General features: G+C 41.0%; 1 pseudogene; it reads right to left on the bottom strand.

Annotated features, from left to right (window-relative positions):
* Window positions 1–21268, bottom strand: part of LOC117367667 — an 81927-nt pseudogene that overhangs the window by 10773 nt on the left and 49886 nt on the right.

Raw genomic sequence — 21268 nt, 5'->3', positions numbered from 1 at the left:
CCCCCTTTTTGGGTTAAAAGATTACTTTGGTTTATATTTCTTTAAAAGTAGTGTGACTTTTTCTTTCCGTGCAAGATGTAATGCTTGAGAAATAATGGAAATGACAAAACAAAAGTTTATCTCAGTTTATATTTGGGTGGGTTTATATTTTAGTGTTAAGGATGGTCCCCTTGTTGTACCCAGCTGTAGGGTAGGGATACTCACAATTTACTCCTTTAGGTGGGCCGTGAGCCAGGACCAGACATTTGCTGTATTCTTCTCAATAATGCCAGACCATACAGATGGTTTTAGTAAATAAAACTTCAACTTTATTCCATCTCTCTATTACCAGAGAGAGGCTCTTCTTGAACATAAGGTTACAGAACAAAACAACAAACTATTTACATATTCAAGTATATTAAAGATGGCATGTTGTTTTAATATCTCCTGATTGTGAGATCCCCTGTGCTGATAGGAATCTGATCTACTGGTGAAGATAGCCCAAAAGACATTCTCTCGCTCAAGGCAGGAGCTTAAGAAATTGATGATGATGTCACTCATCAACTAAACGCCCATTGCTGGCATCCCTATCCTAACAAAAATTCTTGAAGCCCACGTAAGCAAACAACTAGCCTCACATAAGGTTACACTCATGCCTTCACCCATCCCAGTACAGATTCAGAAAACACCATAGCACTGAACTTCTTATAATCACCCTAATCGCCAAAATCAAACAATTTCTAAGCATTGGTCATCAATCGATACTACTCCAGTTTGAAATCTCTGCTGCCTTTGACTCGGTGGACCACCATCTGCCCCTATCCAAATTATCTGAAATCGGAATAACAGGGGCAGTGATGAACTGGTTCTCAGACTTTCCACAAAATAGAGAGATATTTTTGGCTGTACTGCTTGTTCCAATAAAGATTTTATTGGGGGGGAAACAAAAAGGGAGGGGATGTTCTCCAACCCCTGGAATGCATTCTGTGGAGTCCCACAAGGCTCCCCACTATCCCCCATCCTGTTTAACTAATTCATGAGCTCACTTGGAAACATTAAGCTAGAAGACGAAACCTTACTATCCTATGCAGACGACATTCTTCTTCTCATACCCATAACAAACAACCTAATGCTGAAGAGAAAATCTCAAACAACATAGCAAGAATTCACACCTAGGCAAACTTAAATTAAATGCCACCAAAACCAAAGCCATCTGCTTCCACGTAGCTCAGCAAAACACTCAGACGAGCATTAATCTTCAATCCGGTACCACCCTTGCAATGGAGAAATCCTCTAAAGTGCTTGACTGCATCCTGGATGACACACTCACAATGGAATCCCATAGGAAAAAGACTATCTTCTCCATGCGCCAACTAAAACTCGTTAAGCTATACTTTCATCAACATCATTTTGCGCAGATCGTCCAGTTGACGATACTACCTCAGCTGGACTACTGCAATTCGGCCTACATGGGAATTAATACTACTCTAATTCACAAACTTCAGCTCATACAGAACATAGCGGTTAGACTAATCTTCAGCCTAAAGAAATATGATCTCAGCCTTCTTCAAACAACAGCACTGGCTACCCATCTCATCGTGGATCTTCAAAATATCCTGCATCTTACATCACATAATCCACGGAAATTCAGCCAACTCCCTTACCCAACTATTCGGTATAGTCTGGTCTACTTCTAGAATCATAGACAGACTGCAACTAAGTCTGCCTTCTACAAAAAATCTTCACTATTGGCACATGTTCCGCTCCATGTTTACCTTCATGGGCATAAAAGCTTGGAACGACATACCAGAAATGATCAGAAAAGACACTAATCACACGTCATTCCGGAAGAAGCTGAAAACCTTCTTATCCAACCGCTGAAACCAACACGTCCCTCTTTAAAATGAAATTAACCTCATCTTATTCTGACACATCAGATAACTCCAACCTGCCAACTGAGCCTTTCCCGCTCCCTTTTTTTCCTTCCCCTCAAAACAAGCCCCCCCTCTAAGTTTCTCCCCTGCCCAGTTAATCCTCTCTGTAAGTCGCCTTGAGCCTGAATAGGTATGAGCGACACACAAATGGAAGATTAGATCAGATCATATATTGATGTGAATCCACCATTCAGAGAGTTCCAAGCCTTGCCTGAAGTCTTTAGAAGTTGCCTTTTTGCAAGCTGTTCAGTAACAGTGCATGTCAGGTTTCATCGACCTGTACTAACAGGCAGGAACTCCAGTCCATAACTGTTGTTATCCAGTTCACATTGTTCTAACCACCTTTAACACATAAATAGAAACGGCTAATATTCTTTGCCTAAGTTGTGGAGATTCATGTTCCCAATCTCACATCCCTTGGGGTATGAATTTACCTCCATATATGGTAGATCTATGGCATATATGGTAGATTTTTACAAGCAGTAATGCAGCAGGGAAATCCCACATCCTCAGCTTATAAATGCACTCTAGTGGACCCCAGTCCTGAGCCTACCATCTATTAAAGGGACCATGCAGCTCTCCTTCCCTCTTCCTGTCTCATAAACTACTGCAATCTACCTCCAACAGGTTAGTCTTCCCTCCAAAACAGATGAACAAGAAAAGAGAATGGAAGGCTGGAAGAGATGCACAGGGAAAGGTTTTCCTTTTACAAGAGTAGAGAGAAGAATTTCTTACTTGATACAAGGCAATAGACATAGAAATCAAAGCAAAGAAAATAAGACAACACCTTTTTATTAGACTAAATACTTTCTTTGAATTACCTGATCACAACCCAGGGCAGACATTTCCCTCCTGTTTCCCTCTGGATTCTGCAGCTGTTGGGAGGGATTCAGGTTGGAGATTTCCCTCTTCCTGGAAAGATAAGCAGATTGGGCTGATCCCTGAGTCTCCCCCCTCTGCAGGAAGGGAACTGGGTCTCCCAGGGATTTCCAGTTGCAGGACACAGAAAGTTTCTGCTTCTCTTCTGAATCTTGTCTGTTCTTTGCTGCTCTGCGGAAGTAGAGAAAGCAACTGAGTCTGTGCAGAGCTCTTCACCCCACCCCTCCAGTGAGGTCATCCTGGAATATCCCGCCTCCTTAAGGTGGAGCTGTAGAAATAGCAGCTACAGGTAGCAGATCGTTCTTGGGTGGAATCTACTCTGCTGTTTCAAGATTCAGAAGAGAATCAGAAGCGTTCTGGGTCCTGCAACTGGAAATCCCTGGGAGACCCAGGTCCCTTCCTGCAGAGGGGGAGAGGAAGGATTATATCTGCCAAGTCTGTTCCTCTCTTGCTCATCTTTCCAGGAAATCTCCAGTCAGAATCCATCTCTGTAGCTGCAGAATTCCTATTGTAACGTCTGAGTTTCATCACTGACAGTTAAGCAAGAGGAAGATCCTGCACATTTTTACTAAGGTCAGCCTGGACCGTTCAGTCATTTAATGCTAGATGCATAAAAAGTCATCATCCTCACTTCTTCCCATTTGGGGATTTCCCCCCCCCCCCCCCCCCCCTGCTTTGCATAGAGTAAGCTGTTCTGGAGATGGAGGAGGCAGCTGACAGAGATGGGTAGGACTTGCAAAACCCTTCATCCTAATATTATAGGGCTAAGAAATCTTAAAACAAATGGTGATGAGGAGGCTTCTCTGTTATGGAGGGAACATGACCGATGAACAGCATACAGTTTGAATGGATTTTTTGTATTGATGATGGATTAGTATACTGTATATATCACAGTACATAATGCAGTTTACATTAATGCATTTTAATATTAATGGATTACATAAGAACATTAGAATTGCCGCTGCTGGGTCAGACCAGTGATCTGTCGTGCCCAGCAATCTGCTCCCGTGGCGGCCCTTAGCTGACTTCAAAAGTCGATGGGACAAACAGGTGGGAGCGCTGCAAGGTTATGCATGACAGAGGAGTACACCAGGGAGGGAGGGTTCTTGAGTGGGCAGACTTGTTGGGCCGCCGGCCCTCTTCTGCTGTCATACTCTATGTTTCTACACTTTCCTGCTTATTCCCTCACTACACTTGCCTCATTCCTTTTTAGCCTCTTTCTTACCCTTCTCCTATTTTCAGTTTTTAGCTATCAAATTTCCATCTTCTCTCCCATTCTCCATCTCATTCCTTCCTCAGCCCTCCATTCCTTTTTATCTTCAGTGTACCTCCATTACCATATTTCTATTCTCTGTCATATCTATCCTCTTATCCTTTCCTTGCCACCCTTTCCTCTCTCTCAGGGTTCTACCATTCTCAGCATCTTCCTTCCTGCACACTTATAGCCCTGCATCTCTCCCTAACCCTCATAGCCTGACATCTCCCTATCTCTTTCCTACTGCACCCCCGCATTTCCCTAGCATCTCTCCATCACTTCATTCTGCCTCCTGGATCCAACATCTCCCTCTTTCTCCCCCTCCCTACCTCCTGTGTATGTGTCTCTCTTTCCTTCTCATCTATCCCCATGTCCAACACCTCTCTCTCCCTTCCTTCCTGCCCTCCTTCCTGAAGCTGCAGGAGCGAGACCGCAGAAGACAAACGTGAATAGGGATGGAGGGAGTAAGTAAGATTCCTGATCAATTTTCAGAGGGTTGTGTTCATGACGGAGCTAGCTAAAATAAAGGTAGACAAAGCGATGGGGCTGCTGATATGTGTACAATCCTAGGGTGCTGAGAAACTTAGGAAAGTTCTGGTAGCTCCACTGACTAACCTTTTCAACGAGTCTCTAGAGTCAGGAGTGGTTACTGGAGAAGGGCGGATGTGGTCCCTCTCCACAAAAGTGGAAGTAAGGAAGAAGTAGGGAATTACATGCCGGTAAGTCTGACTTCTGTGGTAAGCAAATTAATTGAAATGCTTTTAAAACAGAGAATGGTCAACTTTCTGGAATCTTGTGGATTACTGGACAGGAAGCAACATGGATTCTCAAATCTGATCAATTTCTTTGATCTGGGGTGACCAGATAATTGGATAGATGATGTGCGCTATTTAGATTTTAGCATAGACCTTTGACAGTGTTCCACATACAGACGTCTAATAAACTGAGTGCCTCGGGATGGGTCCAAAGTGACGGGCTGGATCAGGAACTTTTAAGTGGAAGGTGACAGAGTTTCTTGATCAATGGAAAATCACTCTGAGGGAAAGGGATATTACCAGTGGTGTGCCTCAAGGTTCTGTTCTTTGGACTGTTTCTTTTTAACCATTTTTATAAACGATATTGCTGAAGGGTTGTGGCGCAGTGGTTGAGCTACTGCCTCAGGCACCCTGGGTTGCGGGTTCAAACCCCGCGCTGCTCCTTGGGACCCTGGGGAAAGTCACTTATCCCTCCATAGCCCCAGGTACGTTAGATAGATTGTGAGCCCACCGGGACAGATAGGGAAAATGCTTGAGTACTTGATTGTAAACCGCTTAGATAAACCTTGATAGGCGGTATAGAAAATCCTAATAACAATAAAAAAGTGTGAATAACATGAAGAAAGACCTGGCAAAGCATGAAGAATTGTTATGAAATTTAATGCTACGAAATGGAAGATCATGCTATTTGGCTGTAAAAACCAAGGAACGGTACAGTTTAGGGGGGTGAAGAACTTATGTTACATGACAGAAGATGTGGGATTTGGGTGTGATTATATGTGAAGATCTTAAGGTGGCCAAACTGATTGAAAAGGTGATGGTGAAAGCTAGAAGGATGCTAGGTTGCATAGGGAGAGGTAAGGCTAGTAGGAAAAAGGAGGTATTGATGCCCCTGTATAAGACTTTGGTGAGATCTCATTTAGAATATTGTGTACAATTCTGGAGACTGCACCTTCAAAAAGCTAAAAAGGCTAGAATCAGTCCAGAGGAAGGCTACTAAAATGGTATGTGGTCTTCATCATAAGGCGTATGGGGACAGATTTTAAAGATCTCAATCTTTATACTTTGGAGAGAAGGTGGGAGAGGGGAGATATGATAAAGACATTTAAATACCTACATAATGTAAATGCGCATGAGTCGAGTCTCTTTCATTTGATGATACGATTCCAAAGATTTAGAGTTCTTACCAGGTTTAGGTACCAAAGAATGATTGGCATGAAGCAGAAACTCCCCTCTCAAAATCACTTGGGTAAAATAAGCCTCTAAAAGGTAAAGAAATATGAACTTGTAACACCCTGTAAAATTCCACAGTAACCCCATCAGGACCTGGAGCTTTTGCAAGCGGAGACCGTTTTATAATATCTCTAATTTCTAAGGCTGTAAGTCTCCCTCCAACTTAGGAATCAAGGAAACTCTTATATCTTGGCATCCCAAGTCCTCTAAATTTTCTTCACACTTCTACCTCTAACCCTCTGTTGTAGTTCCTTCCTATTTCTCCTACTGTAAACCGCGTCGAGCTCTACGAACGTGGAGATGATGCGGTATACAAACCTAAGGATTAGATTAGATTAGATTAGCATGAAAAGTCTGCTGAACATTTGATAGAATTTGGGGCAAAGTAAGACCTGCTAAATAAGATTCTGTCTCCTGCAAAGAAGTAGTTTGCCCCTGATAAAACTATTGAAAATCATGATCAAACAAGAAAGTCAGATGGTCTCTATCGGTTATCATCTCATTTTAGTGCAATATATCATTACAAAATTGCGAACCCTGCCAGGGATGTACAAAACGAGCTAGCAGTTTACCTGGGCAATTACTGTATTTATAAAATTTATATTTATAGTTCTGTTGATGAGATCTCATTTTCTCATGCAATTTTACATTCAATGCCACTCTGGCAACTAGCAATGAGTCTCTATCACTCAATAGTTTGGATTTGATCCAGGCCTGTTTACATCTATCAATTTGGGCATTTAAATACAACACTTCCTTAGCATGTTCTTTCCATTGTCTAACCACATAAGCGATAATATCACCATGAAGAACAGCCTTTGCAGTTTCCCAAAGCGAAAGGGGGTCAGTAACAGAAGCAACATTAGCCTCCATTTTTTAAAATAATATATTCTTTGTAGTTAGGATCCCAATATAAATAACCAGGAAGCCTCCAGAGACCCCCTATCTCTGCCGACTTGAACATTATTCACTTCAGTCCAAATCACGCATGATTTGATATGGTGGTAGACCAATTCCAGCCTAGGATAGCCTACTACAAAATGAGGATACCACAAGAATATAATCAATACACAACATAGTCAAGTTGGCCCATGCTACACGATGTCACCGGCAGCCTCAGGGCAATGGGTCCTAGGGCACCAGTAACAAAAGGAAAACTCTTGTGAGCCGCTACGGGCTGCACAAGGAAAGAAAAAAGGCCCCCAAAAGAGAACACCACAACACAAGGTAAGTATATTGCATCAAGCAAGGTCTGGGTTTATTCACCAAACAAAAGAAAAACATTCAAACCAGCCTGCTTGCCTAAAGTTCAACAGTTCCACATTGGAGGAAAGAAAATTAATCTTGTCAGGATGTTCAAAAATATAAAGTATAGTCCAAAGCAAACAAACTGTAATTCTGAACAGTCTCTGGATTAGTGCCAGCCAATAAAGTTCTTGGAAACCCTTTTCCTTGGGTCCCTCAGTATTGGGAACATAATCAAGTTCAAAAACTTATAATTCAGGCTTTTCAAAGCTGCCACTGGTTCTCCAGCAGATTAATGATTAAAAACTTTCAAATATTTCAAAAAGCCTTTTGGGGCTGATATCACTACCTCAGCCTGACTTGCTGGCCAGGGAGTGTGCTCTGGGTGGTCACAATTTGCAAATAATATGCCCTCAAACCCACCACAGAAGATGCAGAGCAGTCCCCACTTCCTGGGACTGGTAACTGCCCTTCCCCCACCCAGAGGGAAGGAAAAAAAACACAAAATCCAAAACAGTTCTTTAAAGTTCTTATAGGTGCCCCCAAGCACCACGCCTTCTTCAGGGTTACACCACAAAAGGCATTTAGTAAGCTTAGCCAAACAGTGTCCAGATTAAACATTTAGGCAGTTTAATTTACTTGCCTTCAGTCCAGCAAACTTCCATTGGTAGGGCTCCATTCAGTGGTTCAGCATATGGCTCCAGCTCCATGGTCTGAAAATCCTGAGGCATTAAGTTTGGTGGCTCCGGACAAGCCTCTGTCAGCTCCATACATTCAGGCTGTTCACTGCCATCCAGAGCTCTCAACCCTGAGCCTCTCTGCCTTCTCTGTTGCTCCTCCTTTTACTTCTCCCTCTCTAGCTGTTCTGCTCTCAGATGTAATAGCCTGCAGCCACACTCCAAACTCAGGTGAAAAGGCTTTCCAACTGGTTTTGCTTCCAGCCTGTAGGTTACTGCTGGGAACTTCAAACTAGCGCACTGAGAAGGCAAATATGTTCTCTTGCTCCCTTCTAGAGGCCAAAGAAGCTAATCCCAAAATGGTTTAGTTTTCTCCTGAGTTTATAAATCGAGCGTTTCTAGTGCCTTTGGCTCCTGTTATCTGCACTGCTCTGGGGACAGACCTAGCAGGCATCGGCTGATATATCACATCGAGTTAACTCTTCATCCAACGGATGCAGCTCATAACATCGTAACATAGTAGATGACGGCAGATAAAGACTCCAAATGGTCCATACCAGTCTGCCCAACTGATTCAATTTTAAATTTTTTCTTCCCTTTAGCGTATTCTGGCAAGGAATACAAATCTCTACCAGTATCTTGTGTTTGGGTTCCAACTGCCAAAATCTCCTTCATTAAATCACTTCCCAGCCCATTCCATACCCTCCTAGACCATTGAAGCCCTCCCCTGCCTAACATCCACCAAACTGCCATATACAGACACAGACCGTGCAAGTTTGCCCAGTACTGGCCTTAGTTCATATTTACTATTATTTTGGATTCTAGATCTTTTGTGTTCATCCCATGCTTATTTGAACTCGGGTCTGGCATAGGGTATAAACGTCATTATACCCTATGCCCGACCCGAACATCTCGGGAACACTTAACTTCAGTGGAAACGACCCTGAATTCCTACATACACGAGCGCACGGTGAAAATGCTCTTATATCAAAAATTTTGCTATCCATCGCTATGGAAATCAGGCAGGGAAGTTATTAGCTCGCTTGATTCCCAGGCGCGGGGTCACCGTTATGTCTTGGGGCTGAGGGACAATTTAGGCCGTCTTCAACATACTACATAATTAAAGAACTCATAGATATCATAAATATAGTATGCATATGAATATAACTTCTTCTGTTTTGAAGATATCTGGAGAATTTAGGGGAAGACAGGAAGGAAGCCTTGCAATATAAGAGAAGACATTTGTATATAAAAATTCAGGACTATGCAATGCCACATATTTACCACTGCAAGCAACTGTGATTTATACAGTGTCATAAGACATTTACATCATGTTCTGTACCATGAGCCACGATATTTTGGTTTTACTCCACTGCATGCATAGAGTTGGAATCTTACCTTTTCTTTAAAAATTAGAGATCCCCAGGTCTGTGCTAAGCAAAGCCAGGAATGACACAGTCTGTTTAAGATGATTTATTTGTTTTTTAATTTTTTTAATAATTCCTTTATTCATTTTCCAATTTGACAACAAGTGCACAAAATATATAATTCAACAAGTTATTACACAATAGCACTTTGATATCTACTACATAAAAATCTAATGATACATTTAACCCCCCCTACCTCCCAACCTTCATCTATATTTTCAATCAGAATATACACATATTATAGAACATATTGTAACATATTATGTAAGATTGTTCCCAACACCCTCCCCCCTTTGGTGTGCCAAAAGAAGAAAAAGAAAACGGACATACCTACTAAAATGTACATATTACATTTTCGCTCAACAAATTGTATTTTCTATACTATTGCCTTCCTGAGGTCTCTGATCTCTGTATTTCCTCTGAATATCTACTTATTGTATTTTCGCTGAATGTCCAGCACTCTTGATTGTAAACCGCCTAGAAGTCGCAAGATTGTGGCGGTATAGAAGAATAAAGTTATTATTATTATTATTATTACTGACACACATTGCACAAAATTTTTCAGTCCCACTTTCAGAAGATATATGGTCGCCAGGACTCGGGAGCTGAACCCCTTATTAGGGACTGCTTAACGGATTCCGGATTACAGTCACTCTCTGACCTCGGATTTAGGTTTCTTAATGCACCCATTACCCCTAAAGAAATGCATAAAGCTATCCCCAATCAACTAAATTTTTCGGCTCCAGGGCCGGATGGCTTCACGGCAGAATTTTATAAACTATTATCAGGGCAGCTTGGACCCTTTTTAAGGGACTACTATTCCCAGGTAATCAGGATGAACATTTTCCTGTAGAATGCGAATGAGGCATTAATTACATTAATATTGAAACCTGGCAAAGACAGTTCCGCTCCCGAGTCCTATCGCCCAATTTACTTGTTAAATGTGGACATTAAAATTCTCTCTAAAATATTAGTTGATAGACTAGCGACCCTTCTACCCGACATTATTGCATCTTCACAGGTGGGATTTGTAAAGGGTAGACAAGCAGTGCGTAAAGCGTTGTTAGCCTTAGCGCATACGCAATTCCAACACACTCCTATGCTTCTACTCAGTTTGGATGCTGCCCAGGCATTCGACCAGGTCAATTGGACGTACCTCTTTGAAGTGTTAAATTGTATGGGAATATCAGGTTGGTACGCCGCAGCAATACGCACTTTACACTCGACTCCCACAGCAAGACTACTCGTCAATGACATTATCACTGTTCCTGCTTTAATCTTGTCAAAACTTGACCTGCTATTGTCTGTTCATACTTACCTGGAATTTTGTAATACACGGTAGGGAGGATGAAGTATAAGAATCTGGTAAAAAATCTGTCTATTTCTGCCTTCCAGTGTTACACTTGTTGTTATCTGTTTTTATTGTTTGATTTGTATGGAATTTGTAAACTGCATAGTTAATATGCAGTATATTACATTTTTAAATAAATAAATAAATACTGCTACTCCCCCCTCACTATTCGGGGGCTCGGTTCTTGGGCCTATCTTGTTCAATATTTTTATAAACGACCTAGAAGAGGAAACAACATGCAATATAATTAAGTTTGCAGATGATACAAAACTATGTCGGGCGGTTGGCTCTCAAAGGGACTGCGAGGACCTCCAGAAAGATCTGAACCAGCTGGAAACGTGGACAACAAAGTGGCAGATGAACTTTAACATAAACAAATGCAAGGTGATGCATCTAGGAAAGAAAAACAAAGAACACGAGTATAAGATGTTGGGGGTGACATTAGCAAAATGCGAACAGGAAAGGGATTTGGGGGTACTGATTGACAGTATCCTAAAGCCATCGGTACAATGTGCGGCGGCGGCGAAGAAAGCAAACAGGATGTTAGGCATAATTAAGGAAGGGGATCACGAGTAGATCGGAAGAGATTCATAATGCCACTTTATAGAACAATGGTCAGACCGCACTTAGAATATTGTGTCCAACACTGGTCTCCATACCTCAAGAGGGATATAACTCTGTTGGAGAAAGTGCAGAGGGAGCCATGAAAACTTGTTCAAAAGAATGGAGCATTTGAGCTACAAAGAATGACTCAGGAAACTGGGACTGTTTACCCTCGAGAAGAGAAGACTGAGAGGGGATTTGATAGAGACTTTTAAAATATTAAAAGGATTTGATAAAATAGACCAAGAATGCAGCATTGCTAACATTTTTCGGATGTGACACAGACAAGAGGTCATAGCCTGAAACTGAGTGGCAGCAGGTTCAGGACAAATGCCAGGAAGTTCTGTTTCACACAGCGCGTGGTGGGTGCTTGGAATGCACTCCCGGAAGAGGTTGTGGCGGAGACTACTGTACTGGGATTCAAGCGCAAGTTGGATGCACTACCTTCTTGCATATCATATTGAGGGATACGGTTAAAGTCGGTTCTCCAAAAGGAGTACCTAATGGGCCGGCCAGTGTGCAGAGCACCGGACTAGATGGACCTCGGTCTCATCCGGTGTAAAGCGTTTCTTATGTTCTTATTTTGGAGCATGATATGGTTCTGGTAGGCATACTTCACTTATGAAACCCCCCACTGTTGTCTGTGAGCCATAATTCTAGTACCACTAGGAAGTCCAGTGTTTTGTTCCCTCTATTAAGTCTGCGTATTTGAGTTCCCTTCTTTGTGGGGATTTGGGGAGGATCTAGAGGGGTGGTGGTGTCACCTTCCTTCCAGTGTATTTTGGGAAGAGTTGGGGGGCAGGAGGGAGTTAGCATCCCTATTGCTTGGCTACTTTGGAAGGAGTTCAGGGGTCCCACCAGGAGGCAATGGGCATCCGTCCTGCTAGAGAACTTCTCTTACTGGGAGGTTCCTTGCCGCAGCCACTGATCTGATTGTGGTAGAAGGATTCCTTTGCTGCGTTCAGCACAGCAGTTGCGTCTATTTGAAATGTAGGCCAGCATTTTGTTGGCCTTCATTTCAGGCATCTGTTATGTCCCTAGGGAGACACCTAGACCTGCTGAAGCTCACCCAAGGCCATTTCCAGGTGAAACATAGCATAACATAATTCTTTATTTATATACCGCACATATGCCTTTCGGTTCATGGCAGTGCACAACAGAATAAACAAGGAAAATGATTAACATTAAAATTGGTTAACCATGAGGAAGTACGGCACACAAATCTCCCTATTTGTCCCAGATAAGGATCACAATCTGTGCTAAGATGCCTGGAAGTAATGATGAGAACTTTGTACAAAAAGAGCAGACAATATTGAGTTCAAATTAAAGGAAAGAGAAGAGAATAAGAGCAGAGGAGAATCAGAGCATAGGGAAAAATGAATAAATAAAATATTAATAAAATCTTCACATAAACCAGACAAATTAATCAATAAATACTGTATTTTTTGAACTATAAGACGCACTTTTTCCACCCCCGAAAAGGGGGTGCATCTTATGGACCGAATACACTGTGTGCACCCCCCCTTACTTTTTTTAAAGTGGTGGTGGTCCAGGGCGGTCTCCTGCTGGACGGCTGCCTCTTTGCAGAGAGACGCAGGAGTGCAACCTTTGCGCTTCCTGCCTGGTCCCAGCCAATCACAGAGTGGTGTGAGACCAGGCAGGAAGTGCAAAAGTCACGCTTCTGCATCACTCTGCAGAGAAAGGCAGCCGTCCAGCAGGAGACCGCGCTGGACCACTGCTACTTTAAAAAGGTACTGGGGGGCTTCAGGCTGTGGGCTTCCCAGCACCAGACGCAACAGACCACCAGGTGCACCTATGTGTAGAGGAAGAAAAAAATTTTGAACCCAATTTTTTTTTCTTGGTTTTTCCTCCTCTACAGGTGGGTGCTTCTTATGGTCCGGTGTGTCTTGTGGTCCCAAAAATACAGTAAGTAATAGAATAGCAAAAACATGTAAGAAAAAGAAAAGAAAAATAACGGATTTGAAATCTGTCATTAAGGAAGCTTGGTTTCCACAGAAGGACAACTTCTGTAATCAGGACAGCAAGCTAAGGCACAACTGCCCCGGTCCAGGAGCAGCCAAAGGCAAGATAACCAAAGACATTCACCGAGGCAGAGGGGCCCAATGGATGAAGGCAGCAGGCTGAGGAAAGAAGGAGGACTCTTCAGTCAGCTGCCTCTGACAAGGCTGATTCACCGCACCACACCCATGCTCAGCCTTGGACAAAAATAAGTGTCCTGACGTGTCTTCCTCAATTGCGACAAATGCCTACAATTTAGGCTTCCTGCCTCGGGAGTTTTTTTTAAAAAAAATGTATGTCCTGATTGGCTGCTGGACAGTGGTAGGACGCCTACCACCACCTACAATCGGGATGTCCATTTATAGAATCAGCCTCTATGAGTCTAACTATATTACTGAAGGATTTATTACATTATGAACCTTAATATGGTTTTTCTCCCATGTGGATTCTTTCATGAGTTCCGAGTTTATATTTAGTATTGAAATTTTTACCACATTCAAAACATTTTTTCTCAGGAGTGGATTCTTTCATGGTCTTCAAGATGATCTTTTCAATTGAAACTTTTACCACATTAAGAACAATCATATGGTTTTTCTCCCGTGTGGATTCTTTTATGAGTTGAGAGCTTACTTGTTTTATTGAAAGATTTTCCACAATCAGAACATTTATATGGATATTCTCCCGTGTGGATTCTTTCATGAGATATGAGGCTACTTGTATAGTTGAAGGATTTTCCACATTCAGAACATTTATATGGTTTTTCTCCTGTGTGGATTCTTTTATGAGTTATGAGGCTGCTTCCATTATTGAAAGATTTTCCACATTCAGAACATGTATATGGTTTTTCTCCAGTGTGGATTCTTTTATGAGTGTTGAAGTTACTTAAATTTTTGAAGGATTTTCCACATTCAGAACATTTATATGGTTTTTCTCCTGTGTGGGTTCTTTTATGAGTTATGAGGCTGCTTCCATTATTGAAAGATTTTCCACATTCAGAACATGTATATGGTTTTTCTCCTGTGTGGATTCTTTTATGAGTTATGAGGCTGCTTCCAATATTGAAAGATTTTCCACATTCAGAACATGTATATGGTTTTTCTCCAGTGTGGATTCGTTTATGAGCGTTGAAGTTACTTGTATTATTAAAAGATTTTCCACATTCAGAACACTTATATGGTTTTTCTCCAGAGTGGATTCTTTTATGAATTATGAGGCTACTTATATCAATGAAAGATTTTCCACATTCAGAACATTTATACGGTTTTTCTCCAGAATGGATTCTTTTATGAATTACGAGACTATTTGTACTATTGAACGATTTTCCACATTCAGAACATTTATATGGTTTCTCTCCTGTGTGGATTCTTTCATGATTTTTTGAGATTATCTTTTCGATTGAAGCTTTTATCACATTCAGAACATGTAAATGGTTTTTTTTCCAGTATGGATTCTTTTATGATTGTTGAAGTTACTTATATTATTGAATAATTTTCCACATTCAGAACATTTATATGGTTTTTCTCCTGTGTGAATTCTTTTATGAGTGTTGAAGTTACTTATATTTTCAAATAATTTTCCACATTCAGAACATTTATATGGTTTTTCTCCCATGTGAAATCTTTTATGAGTGTTGAGGCTACTTCTGTTATTGAAGGATTTTCCACATTCAGAACATTTATATGGTTTTTCTCCTGTGTGGATTGTTTCGTGATATACAAGATGAGCTTTTCGACTGAATCTTTTACCACATTCAGAACATTTATATGGTTTTTCTCCCGTGTGGATTCTTTTATGAGTTATGAGGCTGCTTGAACTGTTGAAGGATTTTCCACATTCAGAACATGTATATGGTTTTTCTCCCGTGTGGATTCTTTTATGAGTTATGAAGCTACTTGAACTGTTGAAGGATTTTCCACATTCAGAACATGTATATGGTTTTTCTCCCGTGTGGATTCTTTTATGAGTTATGAAGCTACTTAAACTGTTGAAGGATTTTCCACATTCAGAACATGTATATGGTTTTTCTCCAGAGTGGATTCTTTTATGAATTATGAGGCTACTTTTATCAATGAAAGATTTTCCACATTCAGAACATTTATACGTTTTTTCTCCAGAATGGATTCTTTTATGAATTACGAGACTATTTGTACTAATGAACGATTTTCCACATTCAGAACATTTATATGGTTTCTCTCCTGTGTGGATTCTTTCATGATTTTTGAGATTACCTTTTCGATTGAATGCTTTTATCACATTCAGAACATGTAAATTGTTTTTTTTCCAGTGTGGATTCTTTTATGAGTGTTGAAGTTACTTATATTTTCGAATAATTTTCCACATTCAGAAACATATATTATGGTTTTTTCTCCCGTGTGAATTCTTTTATGAGTGTTGAAGTTACTTATATTTTCGAATAATTTTCCACATTCAGAACATTTATATGGTTTTTGTCCTGTGCTGATTTTTTCATGAGGTATAATATTACTTTCTTGATCGAAGCTTTTATAATACTCAGAACATTTAAATAGCTTTGCTCCCTTGGAGTTCATTTGATGAATTTGTATCTTGCTAATACTGATTAAGTCATGTTTTCTCAGTTCAAGTACCTGACTGAAGTTTGACTTCCCAGTGAACATTTCCTTACTTGTAGTGCATTGACAAAGTTTCTGCCTGCCGATTCTCTCACTTTGTCTGAGATTTGGGCAGTTGATGGAATTTCTCTTTTGCTCAGTACATACATTTGAACTCTCTCCTTTTGGGGTCTTTTCTTTAATGCTAGGTGGTTTTATACTACTAATACCTTCTGGGCTGTCTCTTGAAGGGTCCTTGTGTGTCCATTCCTCCCTCTGCTGACCATAACATACTCTCATTCTCTTATTCCCAAATCCATCATCTGTTGGTTAAAAATGAAAGTATATACGTAAATTATACAGCTATTAATAACAAAAATATAGGTAAATATCCCTACAGAAGTCTTTAAAGTTATTTGTTTATAGACAGGTGAGTAATGGCACATGAAAAGATATAAACAGACCATCCTGATCTCATTTGCTGGTTCTGAACATCTCATCCTCCCCTCCAATATCTGCAATGATTCCCTTTACTCTGATTACACTCACTAACCAAAATCTCTATGTGAAAATTTAGAAATGCTCCAAAGCACATAGCAAGGATGGTATTACATAGCAATTCTTGGCTTACCACTCTTCATATCAGCATCCTCCTCTCCTCCCTCCAGTTGGTCACTGGCAGGATCCTCTTCCGTTTTCACTATCTCTTCTGTGAGGTCAGCAGGGTAACTTTGGCTGCCTGTATGGAAAATAACAGTTTTATAAGAGAGCTTAAGACCTAAGAAAGGGAAATCTTTGCTAAAACTGGATGATGGGACTTTTATGACCTCTGAAAATCTAAGTATCCTTGGTGGAAGGAGTTAAGGATCCTGAGTAGTTTCATTTGTTAATTTGGATGTAATTTTCTTTCCTTTTCTTTTGCTTTCCTATTAAATGGAGTTCTTTTCATAAATTTGATTGAGTTAAGTAAACCACTTAGATCCTTTCTGGCTGTACTGTATATGCAGTATATAAAAATTTGAATAAACATAATGCAATCTATAGCTATAGGGGTTAACCTTTGCACTCCTATCCCTTCCTGCATTACTTGGTGCATAGAACCTGTGGTACCTTCATGATAGCTTTCTGCATCTGAATATATACAGATAATTACTTGTGTAGGAGGAGTTCAGAGGATATAATTAAAATGGAGCAGAGGTGGAGTTGTGATATACCTGTATATTTTATAAAATAGTAACATAGTAAATGAAAGCAGATAAAGACCTGAACGATCTATCCAGTCTGCCCAGCCATACATGCTCCATAAATTAATTTAATTTAAATGGTCCTTTGTATTAGATATTTCTGGATAACCTCAAAAATTTCCGTGAAATACACTAAATCCCTTGAAAAGGCAAATCACAAGACAGAAAAATTCCAAACTGGAACTTATAGAGGGATTTATAGGGAACTCAAGCGCTCACAGCTAAGAATAAAATAATAGTTTAAAGATTTTTGATAAATAAATACTTTAGGGGAAAACTTAAAGGGACCGATGATAGCTCACCCTATGGTTATCAGTTTGTAAAATATATCAAGCTGTTAGCTGTGAGCGCTTGAGTTCCCTATAAATCCCTCTATAAGTTCCAGTTTGGAATTTTTCTGTCTTGTGATTTGCCTTTTCAAGGGATTTAGTTTAGATATTTCTGGGCCAGAAACCCAGAGCTCTGCCCAGTAGTGTGCTTAGGTTCCATCTACTGGAGTCTCCATCAAACTCACTGCAGCTCACTCCCAGCCATCGAAGCCCTCCCCAGCCCATCCTCAACTGAATGTCCATATACAGAACAGAGACCATGCAAGCCTGCTCAGTATTGGCCTTAGTTCCTTCAATGTATACCCATTATTTTCTGATTCAAGATCCTCTGTGTTCATCTCACGCTTGTTTAAACTCTATCACCATTTTCTACTCCACTAGCTCCCTCGGGAGCGCATTCCAGGCATTAACCACCCTCTCCATAAAGAAGAATTTCCTAACATTATTCTTGAATCTACCACCCCTCAACCTCAAATTATGCCCTGTGGTTTTACCATTTTCCTTTCTCTGGAAAAGATTTTGCTCTACGTTAATACCTTTCAAGTATTTGAACGTCTGAATCATATCTCCTCTATCCCTCCTTTCCTCTAGTATACATATTCAGGGCTTCCAGTCTCTCCTCATATGTCTTCTGGCATAAACCTCCTACCATTTTTGTTGCCTTATTTTGGACTGTTTCAAAGGCTAGATTCACTAAGCCCACCAATTAAGTCCTGACCACTTAGAAACCTCTTTGCGACCTGATTTTCCTCCGACCCGATTCACTAACCTGTGTCCCGATCATCCTCTGATCCGCGTATGCAAATCAGGGGGAACGGCATTCAAATGTAGTCAGGCAGCAATTCACTAAATAAATCTGGAACATCGACTGGGCTGGCCAATCAATAAAAGAAGCGACGGCTGAGGACCGTCGCTCACTGCTTTCCGACTGCATCTCCTGATCTCTGCCTGGATTCTCTCCTGCCTCGACTGTCCTCTCGCCGCCCTGCTCTCTGCCCCGAATCTCTCCTGCCACCCTGCTCCTCCTGAATCTCTTCCTCTCACCGCCACGACTCTCCTGCATTTCCCCGCACTGCGAGCCTGTGGTTTTAACCCATGGGTTTAAAGCGGGTTAACACCATGGGCTTACAAAGAAAAAGAAAAGGAAAAAATAAAAGGTCACTGCTCAGTAAGCACGCACAGACCATCTACAGATGGTCTGTGCATGCGTGGGGATCGCTATTCAGCGATCCCTGCAGTTGGTTGGGGGCGTGATTCCGAGAATCCTCATTTGCATTAGGATGCATCGTGAATCAGCCCCCCGGACCCGGATCAGATCGGTAGGTCTTTTAGTGAATCTAGGCCCAAGTCTTTTTACGTCCTTCACCAGATACGGTCTCCAAAACTGAACACAATACTCCAAGTGGGGCCTCACCATCGGCCTGTACAGGGGCATCAACACCTTCTTCCTTCTGCTCACTACGCCTCTCTCTATACAGCCCAGCATCCTTCTGGCAGCAGCCACTGCCTTGTCACACTGTTTCTTCGCCTTTAGATTTTCAGACACTATGACCCCAAGGTCCCTCTCCCCATCACTGCATATCAACCTCTCACCTTCCAGCACATATGGCTCCTTCTGATTTCTAATCCCCAAATGCATTACTCTGCACTTCTTTGCACTGGATTTTAGTTGCCAGATATTAGACCATTCCTCTAACTTTTGCAGATCCTTTTTCATGTTTTCCACTCCCTCCTCGGTGTAAGTATACATGTAGAATTCCTGAACAATAAAAACATACCTCTTCACCTAACTTCCCTGCCTACAAAGAAATATATATTGGTACTAGATTCTTAGTATGTCACATTAGGATAAAAACTTGTATAAAAAATCTTGCACTGTAACTAAGGCAAATTGTAACCAGTTAACTGTATGTTATGTATGTTAACCTGTAACCCGGTCTGAGCTCGTTGGGGAGAACGGGATAGAAAATGGATTTAATAAATACATAAATAAACCCACAAGCTGCTGGGGAGGTGGAAGGAAGGTCTAACATCCTGGACCAGCAGAGAGAGAGATACAAGAACGATTACATAAACTGATAAAGGATGAGAGACAGTAGGTGTAGAAAGAAAATTCAGGAAAGAGCCAGACAGATATGAGGAAATGGTGAGGGAGAATAAGGGAAAGATAAGGAGAGAAATGCAAACAAAAGGCAGATCAGATAATGTAAGGAGAAAAATAGGAATATGGGAAACAGAACAAACACATTATCCACACCACTAAGCTCAGAAACAGGGACTCTGTTTAAAGCACCTCCTTCTCTCTGTGCCTGGTCCAGAAAAGCTGTCTTTCTTCTTCCTTGTAGGAAAGTTTGTGTTACCTCAGTACTAGCTTTAATTCAAGCTGCATCACCTGGTTGAGCCAGTTCCTCACATGAGCCTGTGATGGTCAGATTTCCTCTTTCCTCAGATCCTAGAGGCTCAGTCACAAATCCCTCTTGCTCAAAACGAATTAAAATGTCAGGCTTGACATTGTGGGAATCTGTTGTAGGAAGAAGATAGTAGAATATGTTTTAAAAACAGTTATCATGGAGCTTATGACTGCTTAGAATTATGCTGTTTTCATAGGCACTGCTACCAGAAGAGCCAAAAAAGAGGGGTGCTGCTATACTGATCATCATCAAAAATGTATTCTAACAATACCAATATCACTATAATACCTAAGTTGGACTACTTCTTTCCTCAACAACTACAAAAGGGAAGATTAGGTAATTACCTTGATAATCATTTTTCTAGTAGAAGGGCATATGAGTCTGGACCAGTGGCTTGTGTATCCCTATTTGCGAGTTGATGTAGAAGGCATCATCTATATTTTTCAGCTCCACCTCCTCTGACCTGCTCTGTGCTTGCTTGCTCAGTTCATACCAAAGCAGTAGAGAAAGGACAGGAAAGAATAAGGAGGGGAATGGGGAGCTCCCTCCAGTCTACTCTGACTTCAAAACAAACCAACAAAGTAAAATGAAAAAATATAACAAGCCACATATAACAAGGTGGAATACTATACAAGCCACAAACTAAGCACAACCGGCACTAACACTGATAAAATAATCTAAAACAGTTTGGATTCATTTGTTTTGAGGTGTTTTCCATAGTGAAAATGGTACTACATCACCTCTTGAACAGGCTCTTATCTGAAGCCAGTTGAAACGTCCAGGATATTCAAGATGCTGCGGACCCTGGAGCAGCAGAAGATCAAGCATAGACAAAAAATGCAGTCAATCTTTCAGTGTCAACTGAACTGAGAAGTAACTATTCCTTTCATCACCTCCTGACATCGTCAAGGATGCCAGAATCCCCAATTAAGTTCTTCGGGGCAGATCCGGTCCACCTGAGAGCTGCCTCAACAGGACCACCGTGATCTCAAACGAGGCTGTAGAAAGCTTGAGCGTAAATGGGGAAAAAAGTAACTTAGAAGCTTGAATGGAGAAATAAAATTACTGAATACAACCAGGAACTTATGAAAGCCCAGAAAAATTATTACGGGAATAAAACATGTGGTTCAAAAGATCAAAGTAAAGCTCTATTTAAACTGTGGAGATCACTCACTGATGTGAGTGAAAAAAATCGACAAAACTATCAGACCAAATGCAGGTGAGCTAGTGAAATTTTTTAATGACAAAATCCTGACGATAAGGGCTACATTTGTCACTGCAAAATATGATGATATATTTTTTGAGGAAGATAAGTCAGAGAATATCCCGGAAGATAGATCTTGGTGTACCTTTGCAA

This window comes from Geotrypetes seraphini, chromosome 10 (assembly GCF_902459505.1).
Source record: "Geotrypetes seraphini chromosome 10, aGeoSer1.1, whole genome shotgun sequence".
NCBI classification, from domain to species: domain Eukaryota; kingdom Metazoa; phylum Chordata; class Amphibia; order Gymnophiona; family Dermophiidae; genus Geotrypetes; species Geotrypetes seraphini.
The sequence above is the reverse complement of the archived record's forward strand: the minus strand, read 5'-3'. Positions and strand labels throughout refer to the sequence as shown.